Source organism: Octopus bimaculoides, chromosome 6 (assembly GCF_046866305.1).
Source record: "Octopus bimaculoides isolate indiv1 chromosome 6, ASM4686630v1, whole genome shotgun sequence".
In the NCBI taxonomy this organism is placed as follows: Eukaryota; Metazoa; Mollusca; class Cephalopoda; order Octopoda; family Octopodidae; genus Octopus; species Octopus bimaculoides.
Genome location: NC_142933.1, coordinates 45,774,251 through 45,799,844, shown reverse-complemented (window position 1 = coordinate 45,799,844; position 25,594 = coordinate 45,774,251). Strand labels below are relative to the sequence as shown.

At 36.3% G+C, this 25,594-nt stretch overlaps 2 long non-coding RNA genes across 2 annotated transcripts in view; one reads left to right on the top strand and one right to left on the bottom strand.

Moving 5' to 3' along the window:
• The window catches only part of LOC149135042 (uncharacterized), a 206,458-nt gene that overhangs the window by 89,454 nt on the left and 91,410 nt on the right, over positions 1-25,594 (bottom strand). The gene's annotated exons all lie outside the window — the stretch shown is intronic.
• LOC149135043 (uncharacterized) overlaps positions 17,067-25,594 on the top strand; it is a 31,737-nt gene continuing 23,209 nt past the window's right edge. Inside the window, exon 1 of the long non-coding RNA XR_016242247.1 lies at positions 17,067-17,384. This is a non-coding gene — a long non-coding RNA (uncharacterized LOC149135043). The remainder of the gene's footprint in view (positions 17,385-25,594) is intronic.

The window sequence follows — 25,594 nt, the reverse complement described above, 5'->3', positions numbered from 1 at the left end:
AGAGAGAGAGAGAGAGAGAGAGAGAGAGAGAGAGAGAGAGAGAGAGAGAGAGAGAGACAGACAGACAGACAGACAGACAGACAGACAGACAGACAGACAGACAGATCAAGTTCAAATGGTCTACTAATTTGAATTTCTATGTAGTCTCTATCCTGTCCAATACAGCAGCCAAATTCCCCTCAACAAATGACAGCACAACCGGAGTAAAGATACCGAGGGCATGGCTATAACAGGGATTGAACATGGAAGTTTTCCCTTGAGCTAAAATGTTGAACAACTTATTCCTTAAGCTGGAGTTTCTATGCAGTTGTTCAATCTTCTAGAAATAGCAACTAAATTTCTCTCAAATCATACTCTACTGTCTTAAAAAAGGAAAGACAAATTGCATGGTGTGTACAGCATGGTGTGTCTAAAGAAAAACAGGATGGCTACAGATGGAATGCCTTTAATCATAGGACTGCTCAATTATAGCTGATAATGGGCTAGATAACATACATAAATTGTATTTAGTAATTTTAAAACCAAATGTTATGCTTTCATAACAAATTTCTGGGAAAAAAATTACTGAAGTTAAAGAATTATTGAAGATAATTACAGAGATGGTAAATTTGATTGTCTTGTTTCATCAAGTAGGAATACACATGGCTAAAACTCAAGAGATATATATAATTTAAGATCCATTCTTCATTGAAGTCAATAATAAAAAAATGTTGTGAGAGTTTCAAATATTTTAAACTGATTTTAGAATTAACTTTGGTTTGAAAGCACAAAATCCTCTAGAAATATGTCCTGAAAGTTGCAATACACTAGGATCATTTCCTGATACTTGCCAATGCTTCACCTTTTAGAATTTAAACCAATCGTATCTGGCCTAAATATTCTATCTGTTTTACATTCAAGCTGGCCAGATCTGGTCTCTCACACCTACCCTACAATAACATTCTAATAATAAACAATTACTACATCGAAATCCTGAAACTACAAGATAATGCATGATTAATTCAAAGCAATATGAATAAATAAGCATTACATCTGACAGAGTAATCTAAAGGCTAAAGGGTTAAATATCACTGCAGCAGACATAGTAACCCAGTGGTTTAGTTTCCTGTTTGGCTATTCAATATGTTGTATAACATTACAACAAACACAGCCAACTAATGGTTAATTTTATGCCTGGTTGTTACAGAATGTGACAGAAACTAATATTTGAAAAATAATGACTTCTAATTTGGATACAAAACCAATAAGTTGAGAGGGGAGGTTCAGTTAGTTCAGTCATTCCCAAACTTTTTTTAGGTTGCCCCTCACCCTTGACACCCAGGCCACATTCCTAGCACCCTCAACCCAACTAACCATCACAAACATAGACCTATTTCTGAAGCAAATTCAAAGCAACTGTATTTCACGAATAAAACTTAACCTAATGAACCCGTTATTTTATTGTTTTTACATGAATCGTTACCTCATTATAGCCCCACTTCTTACATAAATTGCTACCCCATTATTGTCCCACTTTTTACATGAATCGCTACCCCATTATCACCCCACTTTTCTTCAACGTCCCCTTGGAACTTTCCACCACTCCATAAGGGCAATACTGCCCACTTTGAAAACCACTGGGTTAGTTGATATCATCAACTCCAGTACATGGCAAGTACTTTATTTTATTGACTCATACAAGGATAGAAAGCAATACTGACCCCAGCAGAATTTAAACTCAGAATGTAAAGAGCTGAAGGTGATAAGTTGACAGAATCATTAGCACAACAGACAAAATGTTTAGCAGTATTTCTTCTAGCTTTAAGTTCTGATTTCAAATTCTGCCAAGTTTGATTTTGCCTTTCATTCTTTTGAGTGAATGATGAAAGAAGTATTAACTGAGCATGGTTGTGGGGTGGAGGCTATAATCAAATTACCCTCTCCCTCAAAATTTTAGGCTTTGTGCCTGTAGTAGAAAGTAAAAAGAAAGAAATGTAATTAGCTGACTAAAGAAATATTGAAAGACATTTTGTTTGGTGCTCTGACGATTCTACTAATCCATCACAGCTGCTAATATTAGAAACGAGAAAACAACAAGATAAGCAGCTGTTACACTAGTATTTTCATGTAATGACATTGTCAGGAAAGGAAGGACAAGACTGGAAATGAAGAAAGGAAGTTATCCTCAGATCAGAGAGTTAGCCCAACAGTACTAAATTCACTCAAAAGGCCAAGCAACAATGTTAAATTGGTTAACAGATTAAATTTATCCCCTAAGAACAGGGATAATCTCTCCAAACAACAGTCTTTCACTAAATTTCACTTACAAGGCATTTGTTAAACTGGAACTTGACATACAGAAGGATTGAACCTGAAATCACATTGTTGTGAAGCAAACTTCTTACCCATGCAGTCATATCTGCACTCTTGGACCATGTGTCTGTCTGGAAATATTAAGATTCTGACATAAAATACTGCCAACAATATTAAAGGGAAATAAAACTATGCTTGAAATTATAATCTTTGATGAAATTTGCAGCATTTTCTGTTGTCTGGTTAAAAACAGCTTAAAAATGATTCTAAAACTATCTGGTCCTATGCTGAAACTAACACATAACTGATGGCAAATGATAACTATGTCTATATATAATGCATACAATGATGTCTACATAAATATATATATAATAACACAGATGGGTGGTGTATTTGTTCTATACTAGTGAATGTATGCATAACTGGAAGGACTAATCTGTATTTGTTTCGTAAGTATGAGAGTGACCATACACATTGTTAGTGCACAGATATACTATCCCCAACTCTAACTTGGCAGCTCTGTTATTAAAATACCTTCACTCTACTGGATTCTGAAAATTATATATATATATGATAACTATCTGCATAACTTTATCTACATGAATATATATAATCATGCCTACAAAAATATAACTGTATCTACATAATTATATATAAGTATAGCTCCAATAAATACATAAATATATAATAATTGTATTTGCATAAATATATAACTACATCTATGTACATTTATACAACAATGTTTACATAAATATAGGCTAGCTATACCTGCATAATTCTACTAAAATAAACTTCATTGTGTATATGCATGTACGTACATCCTCATCATATATATATATATATATATATATATATTACTTGTTTCAGTCATTTGACTGCGGCCATGCTGGAGCACCGCCCTTTAGTCGAACAAATCGACCTCAGGACTTATTCTTTGTAAGCCTAGTATCGGTCTCTTATGCTGAACCGCTAAGTTATGGGGACGTAAACACACCAGCATCGATTGTCAAGCAATGTTAGGGGGACAAACACAGACACACACATATATATATATATACATATACACGATAGGCTTCTTTCAGTTTCCATCTACCAAATCCACTCACAAGGCTTTGGTCGGCCCGAGGCTATAGTAGAAGAAAATTGCCCAAGGTGCTATGCAGTGGGACTGAACCCGGAGCCATGTGGTTGGTAAGCAAGCTACTTACCACACAGCCACTCCTGCGCCATATATATATATATATATATATATATATATATGTATATATTTTCTGTTAAATCAATACACACACACACACCACACACACATATTGTCCTGCTAAACCATAATAGTACTAAGACAAGAGACAGAAGAAGAGAACAACTAATGGAGGGAAGATAAAAGAAAGCAAATGATGGGATGGAAGAGAAAGAGAGTAAAAAAGAAGAATGATGAGAGGAGAGAAAATCTCACTCACATATACATGGACACTAACATATGTATATGCACATACATGTACATACAAATTGTGTCTTAGGTAATTAGGACATAACAATATATTCGAAAATTCACCTTCTTCAATTCTGGTATCTTCAAGACATGTGGTGCAAAAATTGCAAAATTTCACATGTGAAAAAGTATTCCTTTCTCAATTGAACACACACACACACACACACACACACACACACTTACACGAGTACATTCACATATACAAGTACGTATGAGCTGCTAAGACCTCAAAAGTAAATAGAAATACCTCATTCAGGAAGCATTTGAAGTTTAAGTTTTTTTTTAATTATGACTTTTCTTTCCTGCACTGAAAGAAATATTATATATATATCGTTTCTGTCCCACTAAATCATTCATCTTAATTTATTGCTTAAATAGTTTATTTTATGGAGATCATCACAAGAACGAAAAAAACTGTGAGTTCGCTTTCTTTCGCAAATATTTTCAAGGGATTTTCTCAGCAATATCATTCATGTAAACCCATGTACCTAAACTGCAGGCAACAAAATCTACGGACTTTCACAAACAGCTTTTTTTTACTATAAATGTGTATGCTCAACAATGATTGCATAATAGCTGCATAAGTCTCCCAGCTATAGAAAACTTTACCTCAACAAATACCCTCTGATTCATGCAAGTATGGAAAAGTGGATGTTAAATTATGATAATAATGATCACACACACACACAAATAGAAATGTGTGTTTCCAAATACCACCTAACTGAAGCCATGTAGCAGGAATATCAGTATAGAAAATTAGAAGATTATCAAAAGCTCTATTCAAAAGAACATTGACTGTTATTACTTACAATGATATAGACATTTTAAAGTAATACAGAACACTGAGAAACGCTGACGTAATCCAGAATTACAGTATTTTTAATTCAGCAAAGAAATAAAACAGTTTTATTTAAGAATGTCTTTAAATGTTACATGGACTGAATGAGATGAGGAAAATACCAAATTGTAGTTCAGATAGCATATAATACCTTGCTCAATATTAAATTCCAAGCAAAGAATGGAATTTAATATTGAATTAAGGAACTTGAAAAACCCTATCATGCAATGCAACTGCAAGCATAGGAGATGGACAAAAGATTAATGGAAAAAAGGCATTGAGGCGCGATGCCTACCCTGTGCACACACAAGGATAAAATATAATTTAATTTAATAATCTCAGATGAATTCATATTTCAACAAAATGACATCAAGAGTTATTTCTCCTGCTCATTGCATAAGCATATGTAACAAAGAAAATAAAAAACATTTTGATTCACCAGACCAAAATTCAATGAGTTCAAGCCACTCACCCAATGAGCATTTCTACCAAATTTGGTAAAAATCCGTTCAGCTGCTTTTCAGAAATTTTGCAAACACACAGACAAACAGACGAAAATGAGCAATTGCAATACCCTGTTTTCACTTACACACGCAGGGTAATGAATAAGTACAATAAACAGCTACTGGACAAAAGCTTAGTCAAGACAAAGAATAGATATATCCTTGTTTTAATGAGTTTGTATAGATTAATGTATATAAGCTTAAGAATTTCTACTGAATGTGGGAATATTTGATGGAATTATAGAGAAAATCTTCATTGATGAAGAAGAAAATAAATTGTACTTGTAATGAACTTGGTGTTATTTAATCCCAAGTCAGTCCTGGTCAAACAAGCCAATGATCAGGTTTGACAATGGGTCTCACACTATTTGCAGCCCAGGAGAAGTAAAGAGATAGAGTTCAGCAATTATTTAATCTGGCTCAGCTGTAACAGGAAATTTACTGGACAAACCAATCTTGGTGGGAAGTGTTATACATAACAATGATAATTCACATATGGACATGTAAACCTGTAACTGTAAATCTGAAACTAAGACTAACAAGAGAAATGTTTTCTTTGAGAACATCAATATTGTATTACAATCACATATTCAAAATATATGTTTGTGATCCAAGGAAAGAGCTTTGTTTATTACTTTAGATAGTTACCTAGTTTGTGAACATAAGAGATAGAGAAGCCTCCAAAGTTTACTCTTAACACAAGGATGTGACAGGAAATAATATTTAAGTTAATTTTGTAACAAAGTTATAACACACACACACACACACACACACACACACACTGCTATCAGCTATCTATAATCTGTAGGTAAAATATCCAAAATTGTATACATAGGAAAGACTAATTACATTAAAGTATATTAGAAAGAGAGAAAAAATAGAAAATATAATCACCAGAAACACTAGAGAACCATACTAATTAAATGGATAAAAACTGAGCACAAAAATAGAGAATAATTTAATCATTCATTAAAAACAAAAGAATAAATAAATTTAATTCTTTTTCAAAACTAATGTAAGATAAATAAGGTAAATAATTCAGGAATAGACAAACTGAAATCCTAAATTACATTGCTTTAATGTCATTTATTTTCTCTTTGCTGACAAAAGATTGTACAGTAGAGTGTCCTACTGTTTATTTCAAACATAAAGTTTGAGACTCACGTATCTTAGGTACCAGCAAATTAGTATAACTAACCTACATTTGTTTTCTATTTACCCTATGTCTAGTTTATGTTGCATCAACCACCAACTGCTGGCACTCCTTCTTCACTCAACATTTCCACCTTAGTGTAATCAATTTACTCATCTATTTGGTATATATATAAGCTATGGACCCTGATACCACCCAACCCGTTTTTAAACTGCCTTATCTACCTCAATTCCACTCAGCTAATTAGCTGATATTTGGGTGGGTTCTTTACTGTTAATTGTCAGGTATGAAGAAAAAGGGTATGCTTATGACTTTCACAGACTCTCAGAGATCAGTGAGATTGAAGTCATAGTTGGTCTTGCACTATTACAATTCAATGCTTGTGAGAAAACATGGGCAGAGAGGGGAGTTCCAGAGGGATGAAATTCTAGAAAAGAAGGACAGGGAATACTGGTTAGTGTGAAGTCTGAGAGATATATGAGCAAGAAGGATGATGAGAAGAGGAGAGACAAATGAGCTAGGGGCACCAGGAATTAATGTGAGACCAACCAGCTCTGAGGAGCTGAGACAAGAGTAGTAATAAGAATGGCAGAGAGATAAAGAGAGGCTGGAGTGTGATTAACTTTATGCCAATCAGTTGGAAGGCCCTTTTCATCAACATATCTGTGTGCAGCAACAACACTGTCTCATGTGTGGGAGCAACACTCCATAGTAGAGAGTGCCATTCACATATCAGCCTGTTTAGTTATAGGCAAAGCTGTTCCAGCAGAGCGGACAACTAAGACCTTCATCCATGGTCAATAATGACAAACAGAAGCCACAGAGATAACCACACAGCTATGTCATCACCCATAGCTGTGCAATAATTAGAACCAGGGAAATTCTTTGTAATAACATATACGGTCATATGCATTGTACAAAAGAAGATAGCTACCACAGAAAGAAGCTGGTGAGGATATTAACTTAGTTTCTAATTAATTCATTACTTACACAATGGGGTGAACCATTGTATTTTAATTAAAGTTACGCCTGTAGTGATAAGAAATAATTGTTAATTTGATTGTTAACTTGGTCAATAGAGGCAAGGGAGGTAAATCTGAAACATAAATCAATTAAAAATAAGAATGACAGTATTAGAGTTGGAGTGGAGTCTATTATTGATAACTATGATGATAAATCTAAACTTCTGATAAAAACATTTCTAGAAGGGCATGTCTTTGTTATCCAAAAGTAAGAAATAATTACCAGTAACATTATATAATAACTCTTTCTATTATAGGCACAAGGCCTGAAATTTTTTTGGAGGGTGCTAGTCAGTTACATCAACCCCAGTGCTCAATCAGTACTTATTCAATCCTGAAAAAATGAAAGGAAAAGTAGACCTTGGTAACAATTGAACTCAGAACATGAAGAGACAAAAGAAATGCTGCCAAGCATTTTGTCTGGTATGCTAATGCTTTTGCCAGTTCACTACCTTTATTATTGTATATATAATGTAGACAAAGATTAAAGCAACAAAGCAGCTTCTACATCAGTGATTCCCAACATGGAGCATACACCCCACCAGTGACGCCTGGGAATCCAAATATTTTTTCTTTTCTTTTTTTTAGTGGAACATGGAATTGTGAGTATCTTTTTTTTTTTTTACAGCAGACACACTATACCTATGTGGAGGCGCAATGGTCCAGTGGTTAGGGCAGCGGACTCACGGTCATAGGATCGCAGTTTCGATTCCCAGACCGGGTGTTGTGAGTGTTTATTGAGCGAAAACACCTAAAGCTCCACGAGGCTCCGGCAGGGGATGGTGGCAAACCCTGCTGTACTCTTCCACCACAACTTTCTCTCACTCTTACTTCCTGTTTCTGTTGTGCCTGTAATTCAAAGGGTCAGCCTTGTCACACTGTGTCACGCTGAATATCCCCGAGAACTACGTTAAGGGCACACGTGTCTGTGGAGTGCTCAGCCACTTGCACGTTAATTTCACGAGCAGGCTGTTCCGTTGATCAGATCAACTGGAACCCTCGACATCATAAGCGATGGAGTGCCAACAACAAATATACTCAACCTAGCCAAACCAATCCCTCCAGCCAAGCATACTGTGTGAAGACTGTTAGCTACAGTATAGCCCTGGTGTGGATATTTCTTTAAGGAAAGTTTATAATTACGAAATATCAAAGATATAAAGTTGTTTTTTCCCAACCACCAGTGGGGCTTACACTTTTCTGGAAAGTTATAGTGGGGCCTGGGGGTAAAGATGTTGGGAAATACTGCTCTACATAGTCACTTTATCTGCTAGATATAGTAGTCAAATATCTCTCATCACACTGCACTGTCTTATAAAAGGAAAAAAACTTTGGATTATGTATTACTAGATGTTCTAAAACTTCAGGATGGTCACAGCAGGAAAGCCTTTGATCATAGTTTTGCATGATCAAGGGTGAACTAGGACAAACAAGAAGCCACTGAATTAAGCTAGAAAACAGTTGCTATACTACACAAATCTGCTAGAAATAGTAGCCAAATATCTCTCATCATACTTCATTGTCTTAAAAAGCAAAGACTTTGAATTATATACAACTAGATGTCCTGAAAATTCAGGATGGTCACAGTAGGAAAGCCTGTGATCATAGTCCTGTATGATCAAAGCTGAACTAGGACTAAACAACAATAACAACAATAAGCCACTACATTAAACTAGAAACCAGTTGTTTGCCACAGAAATATGAGTGATGTTAGCCACATGAACAGTAGCTACTTAAGCCTTTCGTATTTAAACCGGCCACATCCAGCCTAAATATTCTTCCTGCTTTATGTTCTAACAGGCCAGATCCAACCTATCACACCTACCCTTCAATGCCACTACAAAATATACAATCTCATCATCAAAATTTTGAAACTAATTTTGAAGCAATAACATAATGCAAGATTAATTAAAAACAATGTGAATAAAAAAGAACATTTCAGAGAATAATCTGAATGCTAAAGGGTTAAAATTGTAATGAATATGTTAGCTTCCCAAGAGAGATGGCATTTCAAAAACAAGAATGTATTCAATGCATTCCTTTCTATAAAGGATTGTCCTAATGAAAATCCCCAAAACATAATAAAAAACAAAATATATCCAAACTTTAAAAATAGAAAAATATTGCTGGGCTATTCCAATAAAGAATCTATAAAATACATCAGAACTGTTTCTATTGGGATGGTGCATAATTATTGCAGCTTTTTTCAACAAATTTTATTCAACAAAAAGAGTAACAACATGTAACAAAAACATTTTTAAATGATTATTCCGGAGCATATTCACCATCTACTTCAATTACTGCTTCCCATTTGCTTGGCAGATGGTCAGACCATCATTTAAAGATGTTTTTTGTTAAACATTGTTATTGTTTTTGTTGACTAAAATTTGTTGAGAAAAAGCCGCAAAAATTATGCACCAACCCAATATATTCCCTAGGATATGGCACCAATGTCTTTTATAGTTTGAGAAGGTCAACATTTCAACAGATATGAATCACTAGTTTAAAGAATACAAAAATAGAAACACACCAAAAGACAACCAATATTAGTTTCAAATTTTGGCACAAGCCCAGCAAATTCAGGGAGTGGGTAAGACAATTACATCGACCCCAGTGCTCAAATGGTACTTATTTTATTGACCCAGAAAGGATGAAAGGCAAAGTCAACCTCTGCGGAATTTGAACTCAGAATGTAAAGACATGAAAAACTGTGAAGCTTTTCACCTGTTGTGCTAACAATTCTGCCAGACTGCTGACTTAGGGAGAATTAATATTAGTTTCAAATTTTCGCACAAGGCCAGAAAATTTGGGGAGAGGGTTAAGTCGATTACAACAACCCCAGTGCTCCACTGGTATTTATTTTATCAACCCCAAAAGGATGAAAAGCAAAGTCAACCTCAGAAGAATTTGAACTGAGAAAGTAAAGATGAACGAATTACTATGAAGCATTTTGCCCGCCATGCTAACAATTCTTATTTCTTTATTGCCCACAAGGGGCTAAACATAGAGGGGACAAACAAGGATAGACAAATAGATTAAGTCGATTACATCGACCTCAGTGCGTAACTGGTACTTAATTTATCGACCCCAAAAGGATGAAAGGCAAAGTCGACCTCAGTGGAATTTGAACTCAGAACGTAACAGCAGACGAAATACCGCTAAGTATTTTTCCCACCATGCTAACAATTCTACCAGCTCACCACGTTAAAGGGAGAACTAATATCACATATTAATTACAACTTCTTATTTATTTATAATGAATTAACAGACTTATTTACCCAAGATGCCATACACTGCTATCACTCTCAGAACCTCATGATTGCAAAACACAGTTCATAACCATTCAGCCATACTGAGCCTACATGTACATGCATGTATGTGTGTGTGTCTACACACACACACATATATATATATATATATATATATTGAGCATTGGACCTCACAAAGGCAAAGTGGTTAAGTGTTGGGCCTCATGGAGGAAATGAGCGAATCCTTTGGCATTATGTCATGCTTGAATAGAAGACCCATGAAGCCAAGCAAAATCGCAGTTGTGGCAGTTGCTGGTATCACACAAATGACACCCATACCAGTGGCATGTAAAAGCACCCATTACACTCTCAGAGTGGTTGGCGTTAGTAAGGGCATCCAGCCATAGAAAACCAAGCCAAATCAAACGGGCACCTGTTGCAACCTTCCAGTTTACCAGCCCTGGTCAAACCATACAATTCATGCGAGCCTGGACAACGGACATTAAATGATGATGATGATGATGATGATCTATTTATGTTCCTTTATTCTTTTGCTTGTTTCAGTCATTTGACTGAGGCCATGCTGAAGCACTATCTTTAGCCAAAGAAATCGACCCCAGGACTTATTCTTTGTAAGCCTAGTACTTATTTTATCGGATTCTTTGGCCAAACCGCTAAATTACAGGGTTGTTCACACTCCAACATCCGCTGTCAAGCGATGGTGGGGTGGAACAAACATAGACACACACATACAAATATATACATACATATATATATATATCATCATCATCATCATCATCGTTTAACGTCCGCTTTCCATGCTAGCATGGGTTGGACGATTTGACTGAGGACTGGTGAAACCGGATGGCAACACCAGGCTCCAGTCTGATTTGGCAGAGTTTCTACAGCTGGATGCCCTTCCTAACGCCAACCACTCAGAGAGTGTAGTGGGTGCTTTTACGTGTCACCAGCACGAAAACGGCCACGCTCGAAATGGTGTCTTTTATGTGCCATCCGCACAAGCCAGTCCAGGGGCACTGGCAACGATCTCGCTCGAAAATCCTACAGGAGCCAGTCAGGCGGTACTGGCAACGGCCACGCTCAAAATGGTGCATCTCATGTGCCACCCGCACAAGAACCAGTCCAGGGGCACTGGCAACGATCTTACTTGGCTTGCCGGGTCTTCTCACGCACAGCCCATTTCCAAAGGTCTCGGTCCGTAGTCATCGCCTCGGTGAGGCCCAATGTACGAAGGTCTTGCCTCACCACCTCAGCCCAGGTCTTCCTGGGCCTACCTCTTCCACGGGTTCCCTCAACTGTTAGGGTGTGGCACTTTTTCACGCAGCTATCCTCCTCCATTCTCACCACATGTCCATACCAGCGCAATCGTCTCTCTTGCACGCCACAACTGATGCTTCTAATGTTCAGCTTTTCTCTCAAGATACTTACACTCTGACGGGTATTCACATTGACATTACACATCCAACGGAGCATACTGGCTTCATTCCTTGCGAGCTTACGTATGTCCTCAGCAGTTACAGCCCATGTTTCACTGCCATGTAGCATGGTTGTTCGTACGCATGCGTCATACAGTCTGCCTTTTACTCTGAGTGAGAGTCCCTTTGTCGCCAGCAGGGGTAAGAGCTCTCTAAACTTTGCCCAGGCTATTCTTATTCTAGCAGCTACACTTTCAGCGCACCCACCCCCACTACTAACTTGGTCGCCCAGATAGCGGAAGCTATCGACTACCTCTAGTTTTTCACCCTGGAATGAGACAGGGTGAACCAAAATTAAATGGACTGTAAATAATAACATTTACTTTGAGATTACATATTAATACAATTAAATTTTGGTAAACAATTATTACATATACAATTAAATTTTATTGTATGCAATAATACAATTCAAAAGCACTGAAAATTTTATCAACGCAGGTTATGATATAGCCTTGACACAAACCCTATTCAACCTTCTGTCCACTTACTTCTGGTTCACCTTATATATATATATATATATATATATATATATATATATATATATATATATATATACGATGGGTTTCTTTCAGTTTCCGTCTACCAAATCCACTTTCAAGGCTCTGGTCGGTCCAAGGCTATAGTAGAGGACATTTGCCTGAGATGCCATGCAGTGGGGCTGAACCCGGAGCCATGTGGTTGGGAAGCAAGATTCTTACCACACAACCACGACTGTTAGAATGTTGGGCAAAATGCTCAGCCACATTTTGTCCGTCTTTACATTCTGCACTCAAATTCCGCTGAGGTTGACTTTGTCTTTCATCCTTTCAAGGTCGATAAATTAAGTACCAGTGAAACACTGGGGTCAATGTAATTGACTAGTCTCCTCCCCCAAAATTTCAGGCCTTGTGCCTTTAGTAGAAAGTATTATTATTATTAGTATTACTATTATTATTATTATTATTATTATTATTACAAGTATTTTATCCATCTCTACATTCTGAATTGAAATTCTTCCAAGTTTGACTTTGCCTTTCATCCTTTCAGGGTCGATAAAATAAGTACTAGTTGAACACTGGGGTCAATGTAATCAACTTATCCCCTCCTTTGAACTTGCTGGTCTTGTGCCAAAATTTGAAATTCTTATTATAATCATTATTATTATTATTATTATTACTAGTAGTAGCAGTAGTAGTAGTAGTAAGGCAGCAAGCTGGCAGACTCGTTAGCAAGCTGGACAAAATGCTTAGCAGCATTTCATCCGTCTTTACGATATGAGTTCAAATTCTGCTGCAGTCAGTTTTGCCTTTCATCCTTTTTGGGGTCAATAAATAAAGTACAAGTGAAACACCAAAGTCAATGTAATCAACTATTCACTAATCCCAAAGTTCCAGGTCTTGTGCTTTTAGTAGAAAGGATTATCAAAGGTGCTGAGCTGGCAGAATCATTAGCATGCCAGGCAAAATGCTTAGCACCATTTCATCCCTCCTTACATTCTGAGTTCAAATTCCACCACAACCAACTTTACCTTTCATCCTTTAGGAGTCAATAAAATAATTACTAGTGAAACAGTAATGTCAATTAAATCAACTTCACCCCGCCCCAAAATTTCAGGCTTTACGCCTTTAGTAGATAAGATTATTATTATTATTAAATCTCTGAACGAGGTATTAACAGTAACTGCACGATAAAGTGAAGTATATTTGCCACTTAAATGTGGCTGACCCCGAGGGGTGGATGTTACTGTTGCTTTTCCACCCCTCGGGGTCAGCCACATTTAAGTGGCAAATATACTTCACTTTATCGTGCAGCTATTGTTAATACCTCGTTCAGAGATTTAACATTGCTTGTTTTCACTTTTTCGATATCAGTGAATAATTTCACTGGAAAAAGTTATATATATTTGCCAAGGAATATCTTTTGCATCAAAGGTCAGCGATTGTCGTACGCTGAAGAAGGGAAATAACCCTGAAACTCGAGTACGTACATATCATAGATCAAGATGGGAAAGATAACTTCCCTTGGCAAATACAGACAGGACACAGATGTGTGTCGATAGCCAGCTGTAGGAGATGTCCTCCTGAGGCTAAAAGCAACAGTAACATCCACCCCTCGGGGTCAGCCACATTTAAGTGGCAAATATACTTCACATTATTATTATTATTATTATTTAAAACAGTCTCATTCAGCCTGATGCAACTTTCTATAAGGAGCTTATAAAACTAAGCTGCATGGATGGGACCAAAGCAAACTGTTTCAAATAATATAATAATATATGTAACTCCTATTAAATATGTTGTGTTGTTCTTTGTTTTGTCCACTCACTCATATATACTTTCAGTGCAAATAGTTTTGTTATACGGCACCATGTTTTACAATCCTGTAAATAATAATAATGGTATTTATATAAGCTTAAAGCTTATGGCAATCACCATGCAATGACTAAGGAAAATAGTCTAATAAAGGGGCATATATATATATATATATATATATCGATTTTGGATTTGGTTTGCAAGATTTTTTATGTGATTTCATGTGTTGAAGTATATTTTGTTGTGTCTGGGGAGAGTCATTTTCTTATTGTGCCTTAAAATTTAACACACTCACCGTTAAAATTTCCACTTATTTCTTATTTTTATTTTCCTAAAATAAAATAAAAATAAGAAATAAGTGGAAATTTTAATGGTGAGTGTGTTAAATTTTAAGGCACAATAAGAAAATGACTCTCCCCAGACACAACAGTAGATAGATAGATAGATAGATAGATAGATAGATAGATAGATACAAACACACACACACACTCAAACACAGATTCACAGATAGATATATATGCATGTGTGTACGTATGTATGCACATATATGTGTTTGCATGGTTGTGTCTTCCTATTCTCTTGACATTGTCCATAACAAGGGAAGGACACAAAATGATGTCAACATATAGACATGCAAATAATGTCGCTGCTGTGGAAACACGTCATCATTCAGCTGTCCCATGCTTGAAAGATAAGGGGAAATAGCACCTTACTTGCAAATAAATTAGAGCTGACAAAAGGAAGGGCATCCCACCAGGGAGTGACTGTGTAGCAGGAAGTTTACTTCCCAATCACATGGTCCCAGGTTCAGTCCTACTGTGTGGCACCTTGGACCAATGTCTTCTACTATTGCCTCAAGCCGACCAAAGTCTTGTGAGTGAGTTTAGTAGATGGAAACTGAAAGAAGCCCATCACGTGTGTGTGTGTGTGTGTGTGTGTGTGTGTGTGTGCATGCGCACGTGCATTACTTTGTGTCTGTGTTTGCCCCCCACTACTTCTTGACAACTTGTGTTCATATGTTTATGTTCCTGTAACTTAGCAGTTCAGCAAATGACACTGATAGAATAAGTACCAGGCTTTAAAAAAAATAAATACTAGGATCAATTCATTCAACTAGCATAGAAAAGGTGGACATTAAAATGATGATGGTGAAGGTGGTGAGGATGATGATGATATATTTTATAAAATTCATTCTGACTGGGACTTCAAAATTTACAAAATTTTGCCTGATGAATCATCCAACCAGACGGGTTGAATAAGCTGTCAGGCGAAACTTAAAATGCCAATTAAAATGAATTCAGTAATAAATTTTACTTAACTTTCAGTGTCAAGTCTCTTCATTAATTAAGAAACGTTTTGTTGCTACCTTTTAACTTGATTTTGAATAATTTCCTTAATTTAATATATGTGTATGTATATATGCAATAACTTGTTAAGTAAAAAAGTTAATGATGATTTGAATCAATCTGTTTATTAAATATATACATTGCCAACTACATGTTGTTTGGCCCTGAATTCTATAGAAAATCTATAAGGATAAACTTAAAAGTAGAAATATTATCGAAAGCGTATATTGTTGTTAAATGTTTGAAATACGAGACTAGAAAAACAGCCAACAACTGATGAAGAGTCGTTCTTTTTTATGTTTGTTTTGTTTGCCATTTGTGTCTTTTGTTGTTCAGAAGAATAGTTCATGTTCCCTGTACTCGTGTTTCATACTTTTTGTTGTACATGTTTCATGACGTACTGTGCCCACATATGCATATATATATATATATATATATATATATATATATATATATATATATATATATACAGGGTAGCCTAAAAGTTGGTTTACAGTTATCACATAGGCACTTGAAATTTCTTTTAAAACGTTTTATTACATTTAAATTTCTATCATACAAAATGAAAAGGGAGCTTGACAAAATTAACTAAATTAACATAGAATAATGGTTTCATATTTTTTTATAATTAAGATCTAAACTGTTAATATATAAATGCAAAAGAGATAGTTGAATAACTGTAAACCTACTCGTGGGTCATTCTGTATATATATACAATACACACACACACACATATATATATATATATATATATATATATATATATATATATACATATTCAAATGCACATATACACACATATATATACTTATAAGTGGAATAGGGTATATTTAATGACATACAATAAACTCTAGATGTTTTGAAAATATCCTCGTTTCCAAAGAAGTTTGGCACCAACTACAAATGAGAAGGGGAGATAATTTCAAGAATTAGAATTCTATAAAATTAAGAGGACAGTTGAGGACACGTTCCAGCTTCAATAGGCATCAACAGCACAGCAACTGTTCTACTGTATGTTCAACTGATGAAACACAGAGAGAGACAGACAGACAGATAGACAGAAGGGGGAAGGAAGAAAGAAAGGAAGGAAAGGGAAATTTCTTAGTGAGAGGTAAATGAATTAACTAGCAAAACTAAACAGTCAAAAAGTAACAAAAAAAACATACCTTATTTACCTTGTATAAGTTTGTGTGTGTGAGTGCGCACATGTGCACATACAAATTTACAATAATATATATATATATATATATATTATAAACATACATAGACAATAATATGCAAAAATGTACAGAAATACATGACAATCAAAGTAAAATAAGAAACACGACCTGTTTGTGTTTGTGTAGTAAAGAAATAATATCCTAGCACCATGTCAGCCCTTTTCTGGCTGTTGTAATTGTGTAAGTTAGTCACCAGGTGGCACCGTTGTCCAAACATCAATAACAACAACTACTACAACATTTGAAATCAAACTTAAGCCAGAATCTAAACAGCTAGTGTACCACTAATATTTACCACTACCACTACTACTACTACTACTGCTGCTGCTGCTGCTGCAACTACTACCACTATTACTACTACTACTAGTCGTATTTTTGCCACATGTCAAACTTCCAGTTATGTTCTGCTTAAGGATTGGCAAATTTTATGGGTTTTTTTTCTTTTTTCTCAAAAAAAAAAGAAGCAAAAACAATTTTGCTTTTGAGGTATTTTTTTTTTTCCATAATTTCCTTTACTTTATTGGTTCATGTACTTTTTCTTCCATGTGAATTTATACATATACTATAAACAGACATGCAAAGACAGTCAGCCAAACAGACTCATTTTATGACAAAACACACACACACACATATTTATATAGGTGTGCGAGTGTGTACACAAACATTATTCATTAAAAAATTCTGCTTGTTGACAATCCTAGAAAATAAACCAATTATAATCTATAATAGTAGAAGTTAACTTAACCTGTTCTCAATAATTACTTAACACTTTGCTTCTAGTGGACACAGACAGAAACAAGATTGTTTTTTTTTTAATCTCAATTTATATAAAAAGATTACTTTAACCATTTTGATACTAATCTGCTCCAAACTGTCACCAGTTCTATGATACAGACTTCTAGTTTTAAAGGGGTCTAAATTAAAACCATGGAGGCACATGGCTTAGTGGTTAGAGTATCTGATTCATGATCATAAGATTGTGCTTTCAATTCCTGGACCAGGCAACACATTCTGTTCTTGAACAAAGTACTTCATTTCACATTGCTCTGCCAGGTTTTCTCGCTCTAGACACACTACATGGCTGCAGTGCCCAAACGACCCGTAAGGAGTTAAGGGGCTTATCAAATTAAAACCTTCCTTCAAACTTTCATGTTAAATAACATTTGAAATACCTGCTTAATAAATGACAAAGTTATTTTAATAAATTTCCTGTTGTTTCAAACTCATTTTAAATACAGGCAGTGTATTTCACCAAAAATATAGTAGCAAAAAGTTCACCTTATCAGGAAGATAAAATGTAAAAAAAAATCACTTATGAATTAAGCAAACTACACTTATTCACACACATTACAGTATACACACACACAAAATAGAACACAGAGACAAAAGAACACATGTTGACAGTAGAATACAAGCACACACACGCACAGCAGAATGCACACACACGTACAGCAGAATGCACACAAACAGCACAACAAGTAAATGAGAAGAGACACACACACACACACACACACACACACACACACAGAGCAGAGCAGAAAATATTTTGTCTTTCTTTTACTTATTTTAGTTATTGAACTGCAGCTACGATGGGGCAACCAGCTTGAAGAATTTTATTTTAACAAACTGACCATAGTGTTTTTTGTGTGTGTGTGTGTGTGTGTATGTGTGTGCGCACATGTTTGTTTTTTTTTTCAGTCTGGTAGATTTTTTGTCACTTCTGCCAAACCACTAAGTTACAGACATATACAAACCAACATCAGTTGTCAAGGAGTAGGTGGGGTGACAAATGCAAACACAAGACACACACACACATATAAATGCCCAATGCATGCCAGCATGAAAAACAGATGTTAGAAGATGATGATGATGATGATACATATATGACAGGCTAACACACAGTTTCAATTTACCAAATTCATTCAGAAGACATTGGTTGGCCCAGGGCTATAGTAGAGGACACTTACCCAAGGTGCCATGCAGTGGGACTGAACCCAAAACCACAAGACAGCAAAGCAATATATCATTTGACACAAATACTTAACCACTTCTCTGAAATCACTGGCCTGATGCCAAAATTTGAAACCATTATTATTATAATTATTACTGAGTGAGAGAACAATACATGCCATCAAAGTGACACTGGGGTACAAATATACGAAGCCCAATATACCCATCATGACTACCCATCTGATAAGGGTATACCACACACATATGTCACAACCATGTGTGCACGACATGATTGTCTCATATAAAGAGAAACAGTGCCTAACCTTGCAGATAGTACCTAGTTAGAATTTTCTTCAGGTTGAGTAGCCTATCCTACTCAAGAGGTCCCTGAATAAGGGTTGTTTGAGGATGGTGAACAAAACACCCATGTTTCCAGAGGTGAATTATTCAAACCCCAAAGAATTCCTCTCAAAACATGATTATGATGCTCCCCCACTACTACTGCTTGTGATCATAGATACACATATGAAAACCACTACTTGGTACTGCATCATGGTATTTATTATTATTATTATTATTGTTACTGTTATTATTATTATTATTATTATTATTATTATTATTAGGAAGGGCATCCAGCTGTAGAAACTCTACCAAATCAGATTGGAGCTTGGTGTAGCCACCTGGTCCACCAGTCCTCAGTCAAATCGTCCAACCCATGCTAGCATGGAAAGCGGACGTTAAACGCTGATGATGATGATGATGATTAAAATCATCATTAAGGCGGTGAGCTAGCAGAATCATTAGCATGCTACGTGAAATGCTCAGCAGTATTTTGTCTGTCTTTACACTCTGAGTTCAAATTCTACTAAGGTCAACTTTGCTTTTCATCCTTTTGGGGTCGACAAATTAAGTACCAGTTGTGTACTGGGGTCGATCTAATCAACTAGTCCCCTCCCCAACAATTTCAGACCTTGTGTCTATAGTAGAAAGAATCATTATTATTATTATTATTATTATTATTATTATTATTATTATTGTGAGCTGGCAGAGAAGTTAGCATGGAGGACAAAATGCTTAGTGATATTTTGCCTGTCACTACATTCTGAGTTCAAATTCCACTGAGGTCGACTTTGCCTTTCATTCTTTTGAGGGTGGTAAAATAAGTACCAGTGAAACACTGAGATCAATGTAATTGACTAGTCTCCTCCCACAAAATTTCAAGCCTTGTGCCTATAGTAGAAAGGATTATTACCTTAGCAAAGGCGGAGATATTGTTTTCAGTCATGTTTGTTCATTTGTCCATAGACAAAATATCTCAAGAACCACTGAATGGATTCAGATGAAACTTTCAGGGATATTTGGCCTCATAACTAGCACAAATTGATTTTTGGATCGATCTGGTACTGGACAATGATTCTGGATTATTTTTCCAGTTTTTTTTATTTAGTTTTTGAGAGCACTCAGGTTCATTTTTACTATTCTCGTTAGTGAGAGCAATTAAGTTCATTTCAGATATTCTCATTTTAAAAATCATCTCTGGTTAATCATTGAAAGGACGTTGGTGTTGCCTTATTACTACTATTGGTCAAATTAAATGTTTTTATGATGTTTGATTAGCACCTCTACACATTCCGGTTTCAAATCTTGCCAAGCTCAACTGGTTTTCAACATTCAGTGAGTACTAATTATATAATTAATTTAATCAACTGTACCTATATTCCTACAATGTGTTGTTTTCCACAAACGGAGAAATCAATATTTTCCAAACAAAATTTGAATTTCAGAAGAAAATGACAATTTTAAAATGAAACAGAAACAACAAAACTGTATAATTTATTTTGTTATTTAGTGGGGAAAGAAATGGAGAGAGAAGTGAGGAAGAGAGAGAGAGAGACAGAGAGAGTGTTGTTTTCTGGCAGATGTTGAGAGAGTGTTGTTTTCTGGTCTACTCCACTGTATTGTTGCCTAACGATATTTTCCTCTGCTAAGTTCATCAGCTATAGATTCTAAACCAACCCATAACACTGCACACACACACGCCTGCACATACACATAGGATAAGTGACATATTTGACTTTTTTTAATATTGTATGATATCATTGAATAGGCACAGGTGTGGCTGTGTGGTTAAGAAGTTGGTTTCTTAACCATATGGTCTTGGGTTCAGTCCCACTGCACAGCACCTTGGACAAGTGTCTTACTATAGCCCCAGGCCAACCAAAGTGTAGTGAGCAGGTTTGGTAGATGAAAACTGAAAGAAGCTTGTCACATATATCATAATCATCATCAACGTCCATTGTCCATGCTGACATGGGTTTGGGTGGTTTGACTGGGCTGGCATGTCGGAAGGCTGCGCCAGGATCCAATCTGATTTGGCATGGTTTTCTATGGCTGGATGCCCTTCCTAACGCCAACCACTCTGAGAGTGCAATGGGTGCTTTCAGGTGCCACCGGCATGGGTGCCATTCATGTGTGCTTACATTAACATGCACATACTTATCAAAGTAATGTTTCTCTTATTCTTCTATCTTTTGTCATTTATTTACAACTATATGTAGAGCCATTAACTGAATATATAAAAGATAAACTCTATCCATTCCATCTCATTCAAAACACGAAACCTATAGGCAAATAGCAACATGCTGTATAACCAAAGCAAGCAAAACTGAGTTTATTGAGCAAGGTACATTTTGAAATGTCACCTGATGAGTCACGTCTGCACTGAAGGATGCACCATAACCAAGTCTATGCTATCTCACCCATGAGGGAGAGTCAATGCAAGATGGGTCGAAACAATTGTTGTGATTAATAAAGAATCTCATGAATTCCATTTCCTCTTTCTCTCATTTGTTGTGTGTGTATGTGTGTGTGTGTGCACATCTGTGTATGTGTGTGCATGTCTCTCTGTGTGTGCGTGTGTGTGTGTGTAGGTGTGCATGTGCATGTCTCTCTGTGTGTGCATGTGTGTGTCTATGTGTGTGTGTGTGTGTGTGTGTGTGTGTGTGTGTGTGTGTCCTACTACTGCTTGACAACTGGCATTGGTTTGTTTCCATGCCTGTGACTTAGCAGTTCCACAAAAGAGACTAATAGAACCAGTACTAAATTTTTAAAAATAAAAGTACTGGAAGTCGATTTGCCTCAGCATAACCACAGTTGAATGCCTGAAACATGTAAAAAATAAAATATCTAAAAGACAGTTTATTAATTTTCAGAACTTGTATGAGTTTACCTTCCCCACTTAAACCTGATCAGGTGATTTTTAGGCTGGATACCAGCTGCTCCTTTTCAACAGATATTGCTTCTTATCAAGAAAAATATTTTCTGAAATTCAGTCATTTTATTGGCTCTTGTGGTTGTCATTAATAACTTAACTTTTGACAGATAGACCTGTTCCTCCCCCATAAACTACTTCTACTGACAACTCCCAGCAATCACTACAGTTCTCTTTCTTCATTAGAAGTAACCGGTTGTCTGGTTTACTTAATACCTCAGTTGCAATGTTCATAATGTCTACTTTAGTTGAATAACAACCCAATTTAATGTAGATATATCTTGTTTGCTCAAGTAATACCCCAATTGTAATGTCTATAAGCAATTCTACTGCAAATAGTTGTTGTTGGCACTCCATCGCTTACGATGTCGAGGGTTCCAGTTGATCCGATCAACGGAACAGCCTGCTTGTGAAATTAACGTGCAAGTGGCTGAGCACTCCACAGACACGTGTGCCCTTAACGTAGTTCTCGGGGATATTCAGCGTGACACAGTGTGACAAGGCTGACCCTTTGAATTACAAGCACAACAGAAACAGGAAGTAAGAGTGAGAGAAAGTTGTGGTGAAAGAGTACAGCAGGGTTCGCCACCATCCCCTGCCGGAGCCCTGTGAAGCTTTAGGTGTTTTCGCTCAATAAACACTCACAACGCCCGGTCTGGGAATCGAAACCGCGATTCTCTGACCGCGAGTCCACTGCCCTAACCACTGGGCCATTGCGCCTCCACTCTCCAAATAGAATGGAGAGAGAAATGGAGTAACAAATACTGTTGAGAATCCCTTATCCAAAATCCCCAAGACTAAAAGTTTTGCAGATTTCAGATTTTTTGGTGGATTTCAGAGTATTTTAACATTAACATCTATAAAATGGAACATCTTGAAGATGGAACCCAAGTTTAAACACAGTTTCCATTTACATTTCATAATATGGCTTATACATATATCCTGATTGCAGTAACAGATAAAGTTTTAATAATTTTTTATGCATAATACCATCAGGAAGGTAAGATATCTGTCTCCACCTGCAGTGTCACATTTTGATGAAAAGGTTACAGTACACATATACCATTTGTATTTTATTTTTTACAACACAGGTATTAGGTTCTATGTGAGATATAAAGCAAAGCAATGAATATGATTACAGGTAAATAAGATGAAAAGTGAAAAAAGTCAGCATTTTACACTCATACATGGAGGTGAAATTCAGATCTCACGTAAAAATAATGCTTTGTGCTTACTGCACAAAAAACAAAACATAATGATTACTGCTTACAAGATAAATGCTCCCCAAACATGTCATTTCAGCATGAAAAAACTTTTGGATTTTGGAATTTTGGATAAAGGATTATCAACTGCATAAACACCTATATCTATGTAGAGCCTTGCATACATGTATATCAACATATAGAAGCACACATATATCGTATTCTTTTCTTGTTTCAGTCATTAGACTTTGGCCATGCTGGAGCACCACCTTGAAGAATTTTTTGTCAAGTCAATCGACCTCAGTGCTTTTTTTTAAAGCTCAGTACTTTTTTAAAGCTCTATCGGTCTCTTTTGCCAAACTGTTAAGTTACAGGAATGTAAACACACCAACACCTGTTGTCAAGTGATGTGGGGCGGGGACAAGCACAGACACAAAGATACACATACACAAAGATATGTGGGCAAGTGTCTTCTACTATAGCCTTGGGCTGACCAAAGCTTTGTGAGTGGATTTGGTAGGCGGAAACTGAAAGAAGCCCATCGTATATATGTATATATATATATATGTATATATGTATATATATATATATGTATATATATATATATATATATATATATATATATGTGTGTGTGTGTGTTTGTGTGTCTGTTTTTGTCCCCCCAACATCGCTTGACAACCGATACTGTTGTGTTTACATCCCAGTAACTTAGCAGTTCGGCAAAAGAGGCCAATAGAATTAGTACTAGGCTTACAAAGAATAAGTCCTGGGTCGATTTGCTCAACTAAAGACGGTGCTCCAGCATGGCCACAGTCAAATGACTGAAAGAATTAAAAGAGTAAAAGAGTAAAGAGTATATACAACGGGCTTCTTTCAGTTTCCGCCTACCAAATCCACTCACAAGAATTCAGTCAGCCCAACAAACAAAATCCTGCTAAGCGTTTTGCCTAGCATGTTAATGACTCCACCAGCTCACCACCTTTATATATACATATAATAGAAATCTATCTGTAGCAACAAAAATATCTACTAACAAATCGCAAGTACTCAACATAGAGCATATAGAGCACTCTTCTGTCTTTTTGCAGACAATATTTTTACTTCCAGTGACTCAGTAAAATACATTAATCCAAACTGTAAATACTTAGAGATAGAAAGAGCATCTAGCCATAGAAATCATGCCCTACCCCCAGGTCCCACAACAAAAAATAAAACATGATAAATATAACATAGCTGATTGGTTATTGTCTACTACTTTGTATAATAGATGATGAAGGACTGTGATGAATGGCAAGATGCTGTGATACCTGTCCCTTTCATTCATACATAGATGCACTGACCCATACATATGGATGTGTATGCATGTGCCTGTTGGTGCATGGCTCGATGGCTAGAGCATTGGGTTCACAATCATGACGTAGTGAGTTCGATTCCTGGCTCGGGTTGTGTGTTGTGTTCTTGAGCAAGACACTTTATTTCATGCTGCTCCAGTTCACTAAGTTGTAGAAATGATTTGCAGCATCACTGGTGCCAAGCTGTATCAGCCTTTTCCTTTCCATCAGATGACATCGGTAGCATGGAGAGGGAGGCTGGTATCAATGGGCAACTGCTGATCTTCCAAAAACGCCCTTGCCTGGACTTGTGCCTCAGAGGGAATCTTTCTAGGTGCAATCCTAAGGTCATTCATGACTGAAAGGTGTGTTCACCCTTTACATATATACACATACAATGTGCTAAGATATATACAGGGATTGGACAAAATAATGAAAACACCTTAAAATTTCAAATAAACTTATTTTAATATGGGGTAGGACTACCTTTGGCAGTAATTACAGCTTGAATTCTACAAGGTATGGACTCGTACAAAGTCCAAAAAAATAACATTCTTCCACTGCTATAAGCACCAATTCTGTAGGTTTTCACTCCACTCTAAATGCTTTGTAACATTTGTTTTTGAAAGTAGTGGTTTTCTGATTGCAGCCCTCCCATGAAATCCAGCTTTGTGCAGCTCCCAGTGAACGTTTTTTGTGGAAATAGGGTTCTCAACGTGATCATTAAGCTCTGCAATAATTTTGGGAGCTGTGATCCTTTCTAAGAATTCATGTAAGAGTCCGGTGGTCCCCATCTGAAAGTTTTGGTTTTCTTCTGAAGTTTTGTTTCGACGCAGAGGTTTTTCCCTCTTTCCCAAAGGCTATTATTACTTTCAAGACAGTACTTCTTGATACACCAAACATTTTGGCTGTTTTCATTACACTAGCGCCTGCCATATGAGC